The sequence below is a fragment of the Platalea leucorodia genome (assembly GCF_965183815.1).
Source record: "Platalea leucorodia genome assembly, chromosome: 7".
In the NCBI taxonomy this organism is placed as follows: domain Eukaryota; kingdom Metazoa; phylum Chordata; class Aves; order Pelecaniformes; family Threskiornithidae; genus Platalea; species Platalea leucorodia.
Window position 1 is genome coordinate 6,341,239 of NC_138829.1, and position 19,803 is coordinate 6,361,041.

The following is a 19,803-nucleotide window of genomic DNA, read 5'->3' on the forward strand; positions in this document are numbered from 1 at the left end:
AAGTGCCTGGGCTTAAACTGTAGTGAGGCACATCTAAGTCCAGGAAAAGCTTTGAAGGGTGAAAAGGAGAGAGTTAGGAAAGCAGTTGCCCAGGCAGACTGGAATTTCAGCCAATGGATATTTTTAGCACTGTGTTGGGCAATAACCTGTAATCTGACCCTGCCTTGGGGGATGAACTAGGAGACCATTCGAAGTCCCTTATGGCCCCATTTGCTGTATTGTATTTATTTATTTGTGTTTATGTAGCATTTAAAGGCGCTTTTGGGTGGCTCGTTGGTATCTGTTTCTGTGCACACACAGCGCACAGTGTGACTGGACATATATATCAGAGTGCTTATCAGTAACTATATGCAGATAAAGGAGTTATAAAGCTCTCATTTTAGAGAAGAGAAAGGTTTCAAATGTGTTTCCATGAAAAGCAGTGAGCGGGAAGAAGGACCAGCGGAAATCCCAGATTCCCTTCCCTCCCATCTCCCATCCTCATTTTCCCAGGGCTTGTCTCACCCCAGCTCCAGGACTGGTGGGACCCCTCTGAGAACTGATATAACTCACGAGGATGGGAGAACACCAGCCCAACAAGGGCCCAGGCTCTCGACCCGAGTTAATGAGCTGAGGTGGCTTGGGGAAGAGCCTGGTAAGCATCAAACCCAGGGAGGAAGGAGTGGGGTGGCCAGCTGGAAATGGGGGAAAATGTGGGAGGCTCCCTCAGTCTTTCCTTGGCAAACCTCAGCGGCAAAAATGACTTGCCCAAGACCACAGAAACCTGTGATGTGACAGAGGTTTTACCTATGCATTTTTCTATCTGAGCTGCATTTTAGGGGGAAGTAATGCCAGAAAACAATGTTGTCTGTTGTCTTTGGCTATTTCTACACCAGAAGGTCTATTGCAGTTATTCTGTGTGGATATTTGGACAGTTTGTGTGAGCAGCTCGGCCGGGCTGCGCTCCTCTGTGAGGCTGCACAGCTCATCCCAGCAGCGCCTGCTGCCAGCTCTGCACAGAGGTGCTGGCGGAGCTTTTGCAAAGCACTTTGGGATGGAAATCACAATCTATAATTGTACACATCAGCCTTCTTGAATACAGAGAACAAAAAAAGAAAAGAGAAGAAAGAAATCTTTTTCTTCCTCCTGGGAGGAGCTCTTATCTGATTCCTGAAGATCGTTTTAGTGTCTGTGCTATTTTTGTAGCTGGAAGTGCAGTCTGCAAACAAGCAAGCAATGCTGAGAACCTCCGAGAGATTCATTACGAAAGTAGGAGGCCAAAAGTTGAGCAGGGACGTGGAAAGCAAACAACCACATGCTTTGCAGCCTCTGAATTTGATCTCCCTCTCTGAAGTCCTACCAGCCGTATGGCTCCTGAGCTCAGAGACAGCTGGGCTGGAGCAAACAGCCTTGACACAGAGGTCTGCTAGGCAGGATAAAGTTACTTGAGCATCTTTGCCTCATTGCTATCTAATGTCTCATATTTGGAGTCCACTATCGATTTCTAGGTCTTGGGACCTCATGGCCACGAACCTGTAGATAAGAATTAACTCCCAGCCTTTTGGGAAGTGACGGTGCTGAGCTGCAGAGTTCAACTTTTCACCAATATGCTTCTCCTGCTCTCCAGGTCGACTGTCCGTATGCAGCTGCCCGCTGCTCTCCTGGAACGTCAGAGGGAAATAACTCAGAGAAATGAACCATTCTTTGCCGCTTTTCCAAAATGGTGAGGGGTGCTGTGATAAATGTGGGATACCAGGCTGTTTCACTTCTGCTCAGAAAAAAGGGGGAGAGCTGCCAATTTATTTTTTCACATAGCATCTCAGAATCATGTGTTTGAAAATCTTGCAGAAGGTGGGTTTTTTCCTTTTTTTTCTTTTTTTTCTTTTCTTTTTTTTTTTTTGGTAATGCACAATCCAAAGCGCTGATCTCTTGACGTATGGCTGCTGACAGGTGCGCATCTGGTGCCCTGGAAGCCCGTCTTTCATGCCTCTTGTCCTCTAGCATGTGAGATGGGGTGAAGCAGCATCAGACTGGTGCAGGTGCTCATGGCACAGCAGAGCAGCTCTGCCGGGTGTCAGCAGCCGAATGGGACGCAGGATGCAAGATTGCATCTCTCCACAGATGGTTGTCATGCAACCGAGTCTGCTTGTCCTTGCCGGTATTGGAAATATTGCTGTCTGCGTTGCCTGCGCACGCGGGGAAGGGGGAGAAGAAAAATGACACTGCTGCAAAGACAAGCACATGTTCATCATGCACGTGAATGCTGTGACCCTGTCTTTGTTGGGGATGGGAGATCTATGCACTGCCGGCAGGAAAGAGGTTAAATTTTGATAGCGTTTCTATTAAGCCAGGAAAAGTTTGACCTCTGCCTGTTCTTTACTTCTAAATGAATTCGGGAGATTATGACAAAGACTGCGTAGGCGTGTTCCCAGTATTTAGTTTCCAAAAGATGGAAATATCATCTTCCTCGACCTTCAGTGGTTTTAGCAGTGGGAGCTGGAGTGCTGCGTTCTTGGCGCAGGGGCCACAGTGCAGCCTGAAAGCCCCCAGCTCCTGCACCCTGGTTTCCTCCCGCCGGCTCCTCAGCCTCCTCGCTGTGCTGCCGATGGCAGGGCAGGGTTTCCCTTAATTCTGGCAGTGTGGAAGCTGGGGCAGGAGGCAAATCTTGCTGCATCTTGCTCTCCCGCTGAAAGTGATTTATGGCATTTTGGGGGTCATGGAGAAGCCAAAGGGTGCGCACGCACTTTCCCTCCCTCTTTCTCTCTGTGTATATATAAATATATTTGAACGCTGCTACTGCTGGCTTCTGAATGTATTAGCATTTGTTTAGCCCTGGATTCATCCCACCCTAAATTTGCCTGAGGTGCCTGACTCTGGAGCACAGACATCCTCGGGCTCCCTCTGTTGTCAATGGAGCGAAGCACCTGCAGAAGGTGACCCAGCTCTTAGGTGAGTGGTTTGGTTAATTTGCTTCTGGCTTATTCTGTGCCAGCAAAGCACATGCAGGCAGCTGGGAAGGATCTGGACCTACGTGTCCTGTGCGGCTGGGAGCCTTGGCCGGGCCCCACTGCGCCAGGTGCTGCACAGACACGGGGCAGGAAAGCGGACCTGCCCGAGGGAGCTTGTGATCTGGTGGTGCATCTACCCAAACAGGTGCAAAACCAGGAGCATCAGGTCAGGTTAGGGTAGAGGCAGAGGAGCTTATGCTTGTCTGGATCAGCCAGAGGAGACTTAGGTCCTGAAAGCACCCGCCTCGTACTCCCTGTGCACGCAAGTCCCGTGCTCCCCTTGTCCTTTGCTTCATGGCAAATGAGATTTGGAAGAAGGGCAATGAGATGCCTTTGTAGGCGGCTCTGGGGTGACATCTCTGCAGCAAGAATCTGTCAGCCCAAGTCCAATGAGCTGATGATGGGCCCATCTTGCCGCTCAGGGAAGGCATCTTGAGAGTGAGGAGAAATGAAACAGCAAGGAGAGATGAGAGATAGGGAAAGGCACACCTTGAGATGAAAGACGCGTGGTTTGTGTTTGAGGAGTAGTGACGTTCCATGGAGAGGAGGATTTATTTCTTCATTAAGTTGGTGCCTGAACGAGTTTATCTTGAAGCACTGAACAAGTGTCATTAATGTTTCCTTTGAGCAAACAAGGCTCTTTGATAATGCCTACCCTCTTTTGACCTTTATTTTAATTTTGAATGCTACTAATTAACACCGATCATTCATTCAAACACTAAACTGGTTGTTCCTGCTAAATGCAAAGCAAATGCTTTGTGGTCAGGAGCAAAGCGGGGGCAGGCTTCTGTAGGGAAACTCCAAGGTTGCAGGATAACCTACGCAAACCAGGGACTGTTGTGTTCAAACAGGGGAATTTCCTCTCTGGTCCTTGGGGAGGAGCTGGGAATAAAACATCCCATAGGAAAGGAGAGGGAGCTTTCAGCAGATGGCCTGCGGAGGCAGTGCCAGGACTCAGGACCATCTAAACCCTGTTTTTTATGTTTTCTTCTGAAGTGTCTTGTTTTCAGCTCCCTTGGCAAGTGTGTTTGGTGGCTGCTGAAGATCACAGTTTTGCTCTGCTACCAAGCCCCTCCCTGTCATTGCTTGGAGTGCTGACCAAGGATGCGCTGCCTCTTGTCAAGGGGGATGATCCTCCATGCTCAGAGGAAGGTAGGAAGGTTCATCCACCCTGTGCACCAATCCTAGCCTGCTCTGTGGAGCAAACCTGCCCACCAACTCCACCAAAAATCCTCAGACCTGTGCTTGGACGTTGCCTTCACCCTATTTGTCTGAAATACAGGCAGACAGGGGGGACTCAGTTGGTGCCAGAGGGTCTCTGTGGCCAGAGGATCTGGGCTGGGTTTTGGGGAGGAGGAAGGAGTTTTACTGAGGGGATACCAGGGGCCAGGGTTTCCTTTCTCTGCACAAGTCCTACCCTAGTGTTTTAGCACTTGGAGAACTAACGGAGAGTGAGATCTCTTAATGTGAGAAGAGCTCCCTGGTGCTCCTGTAGTGGGGCTGCTGGTGGTGTGAAGGAGGAACTGGGCATTTGCCCACATTTCCTACACAGGCTTAGGGGACAAAACAGGATTCTGGGCTCCAGCTTGAAACTCTCTCTGTTTCATATGAGTATGAGTAACCACTGTGGCTAGACAGATTGTGGCAAGGAGATAGAGGCTGGGGATTTGGAGGTCAAATTCTTCTTTTGGGTATAGCAGCACAATCCTTGGTGCATCACAGCCGGTGGGGTCAGTTGGGTGGTACCTGCAGACAGGTCTGAAGCCCCACTGTAAGCATCTTATAGGACTGGAAGCAACTCTACCAGGGCTTTAGTTTCCCCTCTGAGGAAAGGGACTACTGGACTTCCCTGCAGAGGGTCCTGGATCTCCACCACCAAGTGCTTTTATGCTCACTCCATCCCTCCATGAAGCATGTGTGTGCACAGCTCTCTTCCAAAATGCTTAGCAATTTTACCAGCTTTGGCCCATTTCGTGGAAAGAAGAAGCAAATGCGACTGAAAACTCAGCAGCATCGGCAGCACTATTGAATGACAGGACCCGTCTATTTTGGTCTAATAATGACTGCACTATCTAGCAGTCTGCCATCATTGTGGTCCCACGATATTTCTAGCACAAGCAAGGAAAGATAAAGCATCCACTGGCAATGAATATCGAGCCTGTAACAGCTTCCAGAGCAGGCCAGCAGATATAAATATAACTTCCTAGTTTCCACACACCAACAGTTCTGTGCAGCTAAACAAAACCTCTTTTCTAGCCCCCACGAGAGGTTTTAGCACCCATGGAGCAATCTGTTTTGTACAACTCCATGCCTGCTAGAAACTCCCCCTGCCTTTTGCCATGCCACCTCAGCCTGTAAGTCCTATGAGTCTGATTTTAAGCAGCATAGTGAAGCAGGATAGTTTAAACGTTTCATTCAAGAGCTCCACCACATCAGAGGGCAGTGAATGAATCACGTACATTCCTTTATCTGATGGTGTGTTTGTGTAAAAGGAGCGACATGCAGTGAGGAACTTGCTGTTGCAGGGAATTTGTGTTTACATAAATCTCCAACCCACAGATTTTTTTTTTTCTTTCTCTGCCGTTCCCTGTATGTAAAATCCTCATTGGGAGCTATTTAAAAACCATCAGCATTCAAATAGTTTACAAACTGAAGCTGGAAAGGGGGAGGAAATGCATGATTGCAAAGGGATGCAGTGTTTAGGGAGCTGGTCTTATGGCTCCGCAAAAGATTTTCCGTAAGTGTTTTGGTTTTGTTTTTTTTTTAATGCAGAAAGGAGGGTGTAACTGTCCATGAAGGTACCCATATCTAAGGACATTAGTAGCATATTATCTCTACTCCTGGCAAGAATTAATCAATTTAGTATGCATCAAGAAAATGCTGCTGGCCTTAACCTGTGCAAGGGGTCCAAAGCAGAGGGGGTCCCAGATCTGCAACGACACTTAAGTACCCCCAAAAGCCTTGAGATCAGTCTCTGAAATCCCGTTGATTTATATGATTTGACTGACTCCTGATCCCCACCCTGGTGTCTTGCTCCCAACACCTCCCATCAAAACAGCTCCTGTACCTTCTCTTTTGGAGGCTCTTGCACACAGGATGACACGCTTGGCAAGCCAAGTACTGCAAAGTTGGGGAACACCAGAAGTGACTTTGCTCAGGCAACTCTAATGTCCTCTCCCTGCCCATGCTTTTCCCCTAGGTCTGCCTGGGGTGACCTGTCTCCCACTCATGCTTTCTTTGCCTGGTCCTGCCATTGCATCCTACCCAAATCCAGGTTTTCCTTTCCTCCATATGCTTATGTTTTCCTGAACAGGGTTAAAAAGGGAAAAAATAATCGTCATCGAATTTGGGCAGAGGCTCATTCCTGCTACGGAGACTCACTCATTTCTCACCCCTTGCTTCCTGCAGCAGGGAAGGCCAAAGAAAAGGCCATCAGAGTGCCTTACGGTGGGTTAAATCAGGCAGTTTTCCCAATCCTGTGTATGAAGCAGGTGAATCATTGTCTGCAATAACAAACAGTTTTCCTCCCCACCTCAGGGAGATGCCGTGTGCAGGGAGCACCATCCAGGGCACATGAAAACAGGGTTTGTGACTGGGAGGTGTCCGGTAGCCTTACAGACTGGCGGCCTAATGCCATGGCTCTACGCGTTGCATGGATGAAATCAGCTACGCCCATCTGTGCCCTTGCACACGCACATGCCCTGGTTCTCCTGCTGCAGCACAGATGCAATGGGCACAGGGATGGACTTGGCTCCCTAATCTCTCATGTATCCTTTGTATCTCATTCCCATGAAATGCAGAAGTGGCAAAGCATGTGCCGTATCGGCAGCACGAGACAAACGATAATATCCAGCATGGGCATGGGGGTGTCCGCTGTCTCTGTTGCCCCTGAAAAACTGCAGATTCCTCCCAGGATTATTTCCTTCCTCACTCATGTTGCAACCAGGGGCAGAAGCCACCTGCAAAGGTTGTGGCTATAAATGTTCCTGGTGAGCACCATCGTCTGGTATCTGACTACAAAGGGATTTGTGCAAAGCGGCAATGGCAGGAATCCAGAGCCCCCAGTGTGGTCGCACCCCTGCGTCACAGGAAAGCCTTTCTCTGGGCCGCCCCTTGCCTCCGGGCTGATCACTAACCACCACTGAACAACACTTTTCCTCCTAACAAACACAACAGCAGTGGGAAGTGTCCAGTCCTGGGGCCTGCCTCCTTCACGGGTGAGGCTGACAGTTTGGCTACAACAGATGGTCTGGAAAATCCCCTTTGATGGAGCAACCTCTCCTCCCCACAACTTGCTTGGGTGTTTTCACAGCAGAGAGCCTCTGGTCCTGCATTACTGATGGAGAACAATACCAGTCCTATGCTCCTTTTCTGGTGTTGTCCCATGCACTCACTTGGAGGGCAGTCCTGCCACAAGGAGCAGTTCCCTTCCCAAGCCTTAAGCCAGGCTCAGCCTATTTCTGGGAAAACCTTTTGGCTCGCACGTCACTAAATGCTTGCCTGGAGCCTTTGCTTGCAGGATGCTGAATACATCTGGCGCTGCATGCGTGGGTTTCGATTATGGTGGTGATAGTTTATCACCAGCTACTTAACCCTACTTTAGACTAGCAGGTTGTACTGCCCCAGGTCACTCTGTTCACTGGGGTTGCTGCAGGGAATAACAGCTTGTGCACGCAGACATCATTAAAGGCAAGCTCGTGTGTGCAGCAATATGCAATAGCTGGGTCGCACTAATAGGTTGTGCCTATTATTAACATTACAGTGGCGCTCGAGGCTCCGGCTGGGATTGGCATGCTTGGTGCTGTGCAGGTACTTGGGAAAGAAATTTTCACGCGACGTAAGCAGTAACCAGTTTGTAATGGGGTTTTGCGAGGGGTTTGTGGCGTGGGTGTCTGTGAGCTGATCACTGCCCTACAGAGGTTTGGCTTGAGGTTTTTCTGTGCCAGGCAGGAGGTTATTCAAATGCCAGCGAACGCTTGAGTTGGCAGCGGGACGGAGTCTCTGTCTGCTCCCATTGCAGGGGTCCTGACTCCTTGGTGGGCTGGGAAGGATGGGGAAAGCAGAGATGCAAAGGAGGCTTGCTCTGCTGGGAAGACATCTTTCTGGTGGTGGGGCAGTACGGTGACTTGTTGGGCAGAACAGCTCAGTCAGTGCATCTCAGGCATCACCCCTTTGAGGCTGGGCTGCAGGTTTGAAAGGAAACCAGATAGAAGGAGGCAGCAGGGAGCCCGCCCAGCAGTGTTGCAAAGGAGGTGGGGAGAAGAGCAGGAGCAGTGAGGAGAAAAGAGGGAAGCTCTGAAAATGAAAAAGTTAAGCTAGGTTATTCCTGTGGATAGTTTTGGGGCACTTGTCTGCATGAGGATCCAACCAGAGACATGCCTCGGTAGATGCTTTGCGCTGTGCTCTCTGGCCTCTCTGCTGACTGCAGCCATCTCAGCAATATCTCTTGCAAGCTGTAGAGAAGAGAATCTATTTCATCCCAAGCGACAGGTGATTCATCTCTCAACCAGGCTCCTTGCATGTCTCTCAGACACCCCACCGGGAGTGTGGATTCAGCAAGGCCGGGGGTCAGCCCAGCCTCCTCCAAAGCCAAGTCAACCCTTGGGTTGTTGCATCCAGCCTGGAACATGAGAAGTGTTGCAACAGCCTGAGAGCAATTAGGGGTGAGGACGCCAAGGAATGTGCTCAACACAGGATTGCTCTATGCTGGGGCAGGGGAGGCATTTATAAAAAAACACAGCTTGGGTGAAAGCCCTTTGCTTGAAACAGGAGAGGAAGGAAGCCTTGGAATACCGAAGAATATCATAGATTTTCTATTTGCCTTGCAAAACAAACAACAACCCTCTCCTACAGTGTTTCCACAGTGACGCAGATATAAACATACAAATTCCAAGGTTACTTCTGATGGATTTCTTCAGTGGTCAGAACAGGCTCTTTCCGGAGTCGAAGCATTACTAGGGAAGGCTCATTCTAGTAGGAGTGCCCTTAACAGTACTATTTATTGAGGCAAGGCCTTTATTTTGCGATGAGCTGTACTGAGCTGGAAAACACGGGGGCTTGTGATTTCAGGGTCTAATCCGCTTGTTCAAACTGTGGCAGGGAAAGCAGATATTCAGGGCGATTTTAATGGCTGGAGCAGCTGGGTCGTAAATAACCCATGTAGAACTGAGTCTAATTTTTCCCTGAACAGGATGCTCCTGCAGATGTGACAATTAATCACAGTGATCAGCGTTTCTGTACAAGCATTTCCAGATAAATTGAAACGATGGGTTCTGGCTCTTTCAAGGGGTCGAATCAGAAATTCAGTCTGGAGGCTTAGCACTTAGTCAATACTTCCCCAGAAATGGAGGATACTGAAAGAGAGAAATTACGATGTGCGAAATGTCTCCTGGACTTGCAGTCTGAAGGCCACAGCTGGGATTTCTTTGAAATATCTTTGCAGTTACCATGGCATTTATTGTGCCTATAAAAGGTCTTCCAGGTGATGCTCTTTGGCATTAGACATACTAAGTACAAAGGGAAGCAGGTTAATTGGATTTCTTTGAAAGACGAAACACAAGAGGACCCAGGCTGATAAGGAATTGTATTATTTCCACAAAGAGGTTGCCAGCTGAGCATCTCAAAACTCACTTATACCACGGATGTGCTTGTGCGCTGCTGCGTCAGCACTGAGTTCCCAATTTGCTGTTGGCAGGTAGACAGAGAAAAAGAAAATGCTGCAGAAGTGGCCATTTTTTCTCTGCCTATCTCCATGAAAACTATCTCAGAGAGTGCTGGTGGACCCTCCCAAGGATGGCTGCATAGCAGGCCTGAGGCCAAGCATGAGCAGGCAGGGATGCCACGCGCTGGGTGTCAGGGGTTGGCTGTAGGGACAAATTCATACCTTTCTGTGTTTACCATTGTCATGAGCTGGCCAGTGCTGCTGGACTATGTGCTGCTTGGCAGACAACAGTCCAGGTCAATGCCGCCTGGATTAATGCTGTCTGCTCGGTGTTTTCACATCCTAGACCACCAGACCAGGCTGCTCACCAGACTTGTGCTGCTCCAGTCCTCGACCTTGCACAGACGCATGCCCTGGGCTCTGCACTGAGCCCGTGGATCTTCTGAGCCACCTGCAGCATGGGGTTTGTATGGGTCTGTTGGGATCCAGGGTGGTTTGGAGTGGAACCGGCTGTGGGGTGTCTTGTTCTGCTGTCTGGTTTTCGGATGCTCCTTCTCCTGAGTGCCTTGAGGCTGTGTGGCTTTCAGGTATGAGCTGCCTTGGCACAGTGATCTGGCCATCAACAGGAACTGGTGATACTGGGGAGGAAGGCAGTGTAGAGACACCATAGCTGCAAGAGTTATCTTGGGATCTGGGAAAAATTTTATTACTTTTATCCATGCTTCTCATATCTGAACAATCCTGGGTGATCATGGAGCAGTTCCTGGAGTCTGGACTTTGCTGATCAGGAGATGCTGCAGGTCCAGGCTATGAGGGAGCAAAGGTGTCACCCTTGGTCTTGGGATCAGTTCTGAAGTCTGCTTCTGCCTGGAGAAAAGGCTGCTTTGCTTTGGGTGAGTTGATTGCAGTCTTCGCCACATCCTCCTCCTCTGTCAAACACTGGCCTGCTCGGGGAGCGCCACTGCACATGAAGGGGCTGGAGGAAGGCTTGGACCATTGCTTGGGAGTTTCCCCGTCCTGCCCACCCACTACAGTCCATCAATTTAATTTTGTCAGGCAGTGATTGCCTCCCTCCAGGACTGATCATATCACACAACCATGTGTCACCCAGGCAGGTTAGGATTTATTATTGTGCTGGTCTCTCCAAGAGGCTGCATTTTACAAGCCTGAGTCTCAGGGGAAGGGGAGGAGAAATTTCTCTTCTCTCTAGTTGTGAGCCCACCCACAGGAACCTGCAGCAAGGCAGGGGAAGGGGAGCTGGATCCTGTGCCGAAGGCACCTCCTCAGCTGGGTCCCCATCCCCAGAGCTGGCATGGGAATCTGAAGAAAGGAAATTTGTACCCGCGGTGCCTGCACTGTCCTGAACCTCTGGGCCACATCTGCACCCTCACCTGCCATCAGGCCCTGCTCCTGAAGGGAATAGGTGTGCAGTCCTTGTGAGCATCTCTTGGGGTTGCAGATGTGGGACTTTGACCTGGCTGTCAACTTCTGAGAAGCAGAAGAGCTGTGGTTAATCGCACAAGAAACAGGGAGCTCCCATTATCGTTTGCCCCATGCTGTGGCCCTCCTGCTGCTCTGGGATGCAGCAGATGAAGTAACGTGTGCCTGGATAACCCTGGGTATAAAACAGCATGTGGAGTGAAGAGAGCAGTAAGTAATCCCTATACAAAAATTTGTTGGTTTTTTTTTTTTTTTTCTTTACATACCAGTGTTTTTCTTTAGAAGCCCAATAATCACGTCCATGCTTGGGATTTTCCATCCTGCTGAGAGCTATCAGTTTTGATTAGCACATTAAGTGCCTGCTGAAATTAAAATTATCAGCAGTTAAAAGATGACCTGAATGATGAGATAAGATACAACCCTTCTAAGCAAAAGCATCTTCATGAATGAAATGAGATGGAGAAAGGCCTTGTTTTTCTCCCAGGAGCACATACAGGGCTCTGCTCATATTTTTTGCTTCTTCCCTCTGCTGTCACTTGTCTTCCCGTGGAGACCCTCACATTTCTTGGCTGCCACTAGACTCCTGATGGACATTTTCACAGCCATTAATTGAATATTGACATGTGACAAATGCTTCACAGTGAAGCCATTCTGCCTTGACCCTCCACATGACTTAAAGGAGAGAAGTGCAAGACATGAAATTATCTCATTACCAGGGTGAAGATAATCCTTCATGTTGGCCGAGAGGACCCTTGCGAGCAGCCTGCTGGGCTCCTACATGAGGGCCAGGTCCTCGACCGCTGCCAGAGACATGGGAGGCCCTTTTGTGGCTTCTCTGAAGGTGAGAACGTCAAGAAGGGGCAATTACGTCCAATTGCTCCAGCCCACATTGACTGGGTTGGGCCCGTGGGTGATGTTGGCAGTGAGCAGCAGGTCACGTCACTGCTTGCTCTTCACTGGCCTCAGTTTTAACTTGTTCAATCCCCATGGCTGCAAGCAAGATGAGAGGGTTTTGCGGGCATGGCGCGTGCCAGAGCTGCACAGCCTCTGCCCAGCCCCAGCGAGGCCGTTCCACTTCTTCATGATTGCCACCATTTAATTTCTGTAGCTCCAGATTTCCAGTTTGAGTGTCTTCAGCCCAAACCTGCAGCTGTGTGACATCATTCTGTCTCTGCTGGTCAGGAGAGGCTCCAGTACTGGAAAATGTCTCTTCTTGCAATACTTCCAGGCCTTCAACCTTTGAACTTTCTGTTGCATTAGCTGAGCAGATTGACTTTCTAACCTCTTACTCAAGACCAGCTTTCCCCCTTTATTAGAGCTCTTCCCTGAAGCATTTGCAGCTTTTCAACTTTCTTTTTGAAGTGAGAACTCCAGGCATGGATACGTTTTTCCAGCAACAAATGGTGAATGGGCTGTTCTCCCTCTTGGCACGCCACACATATCCACATCCCAGGACCCTGTTTGCTCTCCGGACTTCAGCAACAGGAGCTTGGGGGACACCACCAGTGACCAGCCAGGCCTATGTCTAGTGGTTCAATGGAAATTAAACACTATTATATTAGGTCTTGCTTGGATGGAGTTAAATCAACTCACCACAACTATTTAATTTTGATGGGTCTGGGACTATGCTTTTTTCTGGTGACGATGTTCAGAGAAACAGTCCTCCAATCTGTAGACATTACCTCTATTCCTCAGTCATTGATCCTGACTTTGAATTGAGCCACGTTAAAATAAAAACGTCCTACTGACTTCAGTGGGAGAAGAGCCCAGCTGACGTGTTTGCGTCCGACAATGCCGTGGTAGGTTCGGCGATGCAACGTTACATTACTGACCCTTAAGTGTTTCTCTTGGCTTATGGGCAATGACATAGACTGAGTCGAGTCTGAAACTTGATTAATGAGAACATACACTACAGGAAAATGGATTCAGCATTTGTAAGAAGACAGACAGCCTCAGGCATTTTGTGGCTTTTGACAGCTGGGAGCCATGAACGTCTGTTGTCTTTTTTTTTTTTTTTTAAAAAAAAACCTCCATAGAATGAACACATTCAGCAAATGGAAAAAAAAAAAAAAAAAGGAGAGAAAACATTACTCCCGGCTGGGGTGAGAAAAATCAAGTCTATCAGCGAGATTGTCTCGGTGGCTAAAAGGCAGCTTCCTGGGTTTTGATGCTGGTGGGTTCTTTCTTTAGATAGCTGGTTAAATTCTTCTTTTTTGGGGGTCTTTGTTCAGCAAAGACATTTGAGCTATGCTGCAGATGGAGAATTTGCAGCCAAATTCCCCCGTGGGCACGGTGCATGGACTGGGGTGTTTGCAGTGAGCAGAACACTCTCTGGTGAGCTCAGAGAGGTTGGTAGGAGCGAGATTCCCCTTTGAGATCCAGAGGAACCATGGGGGGACAAAGCAGAAATTTGGGAGTACTGACCCAGATTCACTGTGTGAGATGGGAAGGATGACTTCTGACTTCCATCTGAAAGGAGGGGGTCCACGGTATTTGCCCCTCAGCATCATTGCTGCTGGTTGCCCACACAGCCAGAGAGATGCTGCTGCTCCAGGTTGCACCAGGTTGATGGTCTTTGCACTCAGGAATGCAAGAAAAATAGCTCATGGAATGAAAATATAGTTCTGGAGAATATGACACATAGTGCATGGTGAACGTATTGTGCAGGTTGGAGCTGGCCAACATATCGTGTATTTGGCACGTCTCCTTTAAAATTAATCATGTGTTTGAGTGATATCCTGGTTGGGGATGCTTTCCCGAGTTTGAGACATAAAATGCAACTTTAGGGAAGACTTCCTTAATCCAACAAATAAATCTGTTGCAGACGTATGAGTGTTTTCTGTTGTTTTTCATGGAGCTCTTTATAGCTTTCAGATGGGACACTCCCAGCTTCCTCCAGAAATTTCACTTGCAGCGAGTTCAACTTTTGGTCAGCACTGAAAATCCATGAAGAATATCAAGATGTTCAGGGCCCCAGATACAAAAGCCAAGAAGGACTAGTGATACTTAGTAGTGATTACATTTGTTTCCTTTCCATAGGAAAGGATTGATTTCTGTGTTAAAAGGAGTGCATTTCTTACAGAGCAGGCAGCATGACGGATGACCATATTAATAATATAGGATTTCTTCTCTAAGATGTGGGAATGGGCTAGAGACTTTCCTCCTCCTCTTCCCTTACAAAAGGGGAAATAGAGGCTAATTTATAAAGATAGACTGCAGCGCGTGATGGTTGGCAGAACACGACTGATCACTCCGTGCACAGATACTATATTATTAGGTCTCAATAATGGGTCCCTGATGTCCCAGCCTCGAGACAGGTCCCTCCGCTGCTGTGATTTGCTGTGCCTCCCGCAGCTGCCGGTTCTGCTGTCAGCCGGACACCCCTCCTGAAGGTCTTTTTAGTGCCTGTCATTGACTTTCAAGACCAGATGCCCGTTTTCTCCAAGGTCTGTGGGAAGTACGTGTGAGTTTGAGGGGAGCGATCCCTTGACCCAGACAGCACTTGTGGCAGCGAAGCCTTTGCCGACTGCTCAGGCATAGTGCAAGAAAAGCCGGGCCAGAGGCTTTGCACAGTGAGCGGGAGGCAGAAGTGAGCTGACAGGGCTGGGAGTGGGAGGCTGAGACTGTAATTTTCTTCCTCTGATCTGCCTTGCTTGTACATAGGCACTTCCAGCACGCGAGAGCAGTCTGCACATAGGATACATCAGCTGTATGCCAGTTCCCCCAGGAGCGGGTTCAAAGTAAAGGCAATGCTTCATCAGAAAGCTAATTGAGGAACTGAGTCTGAAGTCTGGTTGCAGAACAACCTGTTTTCTCCATCCTGTTTGATTTCAATTCAGCTTGCCTGGAAAACTCAGATCTGTGCATCCCCGTGCCAGCTATGTTCGCTTCCCTATGGCACCACACAGCTTGCCGCAAATTATCGAGACAATGCTCACGGCTGCACTTTCTTGTTATCCTTTGGTTGCTCGTATTTAGTATTTGTAATAACCTGTGTCGTTTCCTGCAGTTCTAGCTCTGCGTTTCACTGGCAAAAGCCAATGTTGTTTAAAGGTGAATTTTTTTTTTCCATTCTGGGAGGGAGATTTTGCTGCTTATATATCAATATGATGGCTTGCAGTGTTCTGGCAAGCTGGAGAAAGGAGATAAGAATGAAAGAAATGCTACATTTCATGACCCAGTGGCTTATGCTCTGTGTGCTTCACTGTGGACATTTAACAATCACAAGAGAAGGTCTTCTATGCCCCTTAAAATATCCACATCTTTAATGTAAATGAATCAGAACCATTTTTTCATGGTTGGGTCATGCGACTCCGAAGCCAGAGGGGATAACAGTGGGTATATTGTATGTATGGATGAAAAGAGAGAGCCCTGACGCTGGAGCAGACACTTAGTACAGAGAGATACAATAAGGAGACGGCTAACTAGCCTCATGTGTTTTATTTCTGTGTTACGTTTGGTTTCTTTTCTGAATGCCCCTGAAGTGAGAGGTGACATGTGCAGGCCAGTAGGGTGCCGAGCCCAGGGTTGGGAGCTGGGTCCGTTCTCAGTGCTGCCGCTACCTTGCTGGGTGATTTTAGGGACATCTTTTCCCTCTTTGTTTCCATTCTACCTTTTCTCTCTCACCCAGCCATACCGTAAGTGCTTTGCGGAAGGGATCATCTGTCCCTCTGCAGTTACTCAGTGCCTGGGATCATGGGGTTTTGCTCTCCTCTCCGTTATTTCTGTAATATAATGATTATGAGAGTCCTGACTCATGCAAGCACATGAATCAGGGGGGTGGATGGGGTTAAGACTGGTGCATCTGCCTAAGGAGAAACAGGACAGCGCTCGCAGGTGTCCTTCCTTGCAGACCCGGGGCTGCCTCTCCACCCCAAGCCAGGTTCACTGCTTACTGGTTAAAAATGGGCCAGTTGGGTTAGATTTTGATAGCTTCTCCATGTGGTCAGGATCTACCCCTCTGACAGGATCTGGAAGACAATCATCTTGCCATTTGCATCAGAGACGCTGTGTCAGTACTCAGTGCTATGGAGCAAACGCAGAATTGCACAAACCCATTGCTCCTGGGTGGAGGTGACACTTGCAGAGCTTCTGCCCCAGCCACAGCACGGACCTTTTGCCTGGCCAGTGAGATGCCACAAGGAATGGCAATACAGTAGTAAAAATATGAAATTCAGACAAATGACATTATGGAGGAGCGAGTGTTGGACACCACTGGTTCAGACAAGGTGGTTACTGCCTTGCTTTGTATCCCATCTCACACCCCACAGGGCTGCTGCTCTGCAGTTCCCTGCATGGCTTTCTCTGCTTTTGAGAGCTTGCTAGGTTCCTTAAGAAGAGCAAAGCATTTTTGCTGAAGGTCATGCTTTCAGTGCGACAGCAGGAGAAGCTGTGTAAATGAAAGGTTTGCATAAAAAATGGAAAGGTAGAGCCAGCCTGGAAAGGACCTTTTTCTTCCTGGGCAGCTCACTTGCATTTCACAAAGGAGACTTGTCTGTGTCTGTGGTGATGAGCGTGGCAGGGCCAAATCCATGGGACATCTGGAGCCAGCTCTTTATTCCAGTGATAGGTAAGAGGCTCTGAAGTATGCTGATGGTATTATGGAGCTGCGTGTGAATTTTCATTATGCCCTCCATGGATTTCATGCTATCAGTGTGCATGGCTGAGATGCACACGCAGCCCTCCAGCATACTGATGAGCCCATGACATTAGTATTCAGCACCAAAACCCGGAGCTGTTAGACGAGGAATAATGGTGTGAAGGGGAGAACTGATAAATGATTAGGCTGTATTATAATACTGGCAGTGCTGACCCAGTTCCCTCGCAAAGGAGATTTACCAAGTACCAATTTAGAGCTTTAGCACCATAAATAAGTGACTGTGGAGGATAGGTGTGTTTTGGGTGCTGGGTTTGTCACTGGGGAATTTGCCGAGAGGGAAACACATGATTGACAAGGGGCTAGAAAAATAAGCAAGTCACAGGCTCCTCTGTCTGTCTGCACGCACATGGTTTCTATTAGCAGGGCACGCGAGCACCCACCCCTACTCGGCACAACACTTGGCACAAAGTTAACTTAAAATTAGGCTCAGGTTTAGGTGCTTTTGTTGAACCGGGCCCTAACTACATGATCACTTTGGGCTAAGAGTGCAAGGGGACTGCTGGCAGCTTGATGCATTCCAGATGTTTCCACTGAAGGTGAAATTGCCCCTTTGCCCTCTGAATTTGGGTTAAATCACTGGGGTTGGGGTTGCCCAAGCTGTTTGATATAGAGGCAGGTGCAGTGTACAGACTGAAGGTTACTGTGCAGGAGTGCCCTGCAGCTGTGGGAGCCACAGACAGAATTCATGGGTAAATTAATTTAAACAGGTGAACAACTTTGCTCTGGTTTGTTGTGTTTAACCTTCGTTGCAGTTGATGGTTTATCTAGACCTGTGGATAAACAAAAGAAAAGCCCAGAGGCTAAACCAATGTGATGTTTTTTGTCTAGTTTTCAAACAGAGCTGATTTATAGTGGGCACAAAAATATGAGTGAGTGGTTATGCTTTTTAAAAATAAATTAAAGACAACATTTGCAATGAATGTAGCACATGACCTAGCCAACTTTTTCTGAGCACTTTTTATCAGAACAATAGTGAGGAACAGCCTCTGTTTTTATGATTAGCTGAAAATGGTTGCAAATATTTCCTTGACACCAGAGGCAAATGTGAAGCATCACGAATTAATATTTGCAGGGTGGCATTTTGAGGTCTCTGAGCTCAGCAGACCCGTAATAAAACAAGGAGCAGTGATCATTACTTTTGTTTGCAAAGCTTAGGGTAGGTAGTGGCTGGGGAGCAATCTCTAAAATTATCTAGTTGCGATAGATGTAATTGGGGAGCAGGCAGGGGGTTTCCAGTAGAGTGGATTCACTCCCTGTTGGTGAAGGAGGAGATGGAGAGAGACACACCGGTGATATCTATCACATGCAGCAGACATCTTTGACAGTGATTTGCACTGCAGCAATTTTCTCTTGGCCAGGCAATTATTACTTGTCAGCACCAGCTGTTACCTGGAGGACCCCAGTTATCAATTACTTGAAGACGTTCTCCCCACCATCGATTATTTTATTAGCTCCCTGATGAATCATTCGTGTCGACCATCTGAGCCTTGGAGACCAGTCTCTGGTGGGTGTCATTGAGCCCATGCCAACACCAAGTCATCTACTGTGGCTTCCTGGGAGGCAGGAGGTTCCCGTGGGTCACCTTCCCCCTTGCGTGGGGGTCTGGAAGGAGCCCTCACCACCCTGCCCACTGGAGGATGCTCATGGCTGCCTCGTCTGGCTCTGTTTTCGAGTGCCAGGCGGGAGGAGGAGAGCGTGACTGTCCCACCGCCCCAAACAGATGGTGCGGCAGAGCTGCGCCCTGGCCTCCGACAGCAAACACCAGGCCCCATTGTTTCCAGGGCCCCAAGAAAATAGATGGGTGACACACAGGCAGCTGCAGAAAATGTTCTCCAGACTGTGCTTGTGCAATGGATTAAAAAAGAAAGAAACAAACAAAAAAAAGGACGAGTTATTCATTTCTGTTTAATGATGAGCAGTTCCTGTGGGGAGCACTGAGCCAGCAGAGGAGACGGTCTGGAAGCAGTAGATGCACATTGCAGCAAGATCTCTTGGTTCGCCTTATTTTTAACCCGGGGTCTGCAGGAGCTCAGCACCTCCCTGTTCAGCACTGCCTGCTCCTAATCAGCGTCCTCAGGCATAAAGGCAGAAGAAAGGACCAATGCCACCAGGTGAACCCATTCCCACCTCTGCAAGCGTGGAACATGATGACTTTTTGAGCAATGCCACTGCCCACAGGCTTTGTGCAGCTTCAGCTGAAGCAGTTAGAGGAGCCACCAGGCTTGTGCTGAGCATAGCCGCTTGGTACCCACCTCCTCTTAGGCCATCAGAATGGCAAACACAAGATCTTCAAAGTATTTAAACCACCCTGCCTTCTTGTGGCTGCAGTGGGTTTGGGGACGATGGTACAAACTGCTCTGCCCACATGATGGATGCAGAATAAGCCAGTGCCTGGGACCATGTCCAAGGAGCAGACACCTGAAAGCGGCAAGTCTAGATGGGAGGATTTCCAGTTTGCTTCAGATACCACAGTCAGCTTGTATGCATTTGGCTCCTTCTCAGTATAATACAGCTCTTCAGAGCAGAGAGAAAAAATCCAACAGAGTGAAAATCTCTGAAAGAGGGGAAAAAGACCAAAAACACAGCCTAGGGAGCCTGCCTAAAAAAAATAAACAAAAGGCAGAGAGGAAATGGGAAGCAGTGGATGGTATGTTACACAGCGTGCAAGCCAACAAGCAATGTCTGCAGGTCATCCATTCCTCTGAGCCTTGGAGAGGACATAGGTCCTTCAGTTAAATTACAGCAGTCCCTCTCCCCTAAGCCTCTATTATTTTGTCTCCAAATGCCCAGCAACAACAGTGACAGAAATAGTTTGCAAAGTCTGACGAAAATCTTGATTTCCCAAAGTTTTGCCAAGCCTTGTTTCAAGTATAAAGTGCTCTGGCTGTTACTCCTCGACTCAGCGCTGACCTTCCGGCTGCTCCGTCCCTCCCTGCTCCAATGGAGAGGTAGAAATGTTTGGTATGAAGAAGCATGCCGCCAGCCCTTCAAAGCCGCCTTCCTAGCTCTGCCCCTCGATTATTATTTTTATTCCTTTTCCTGAATATGTTGCCTTT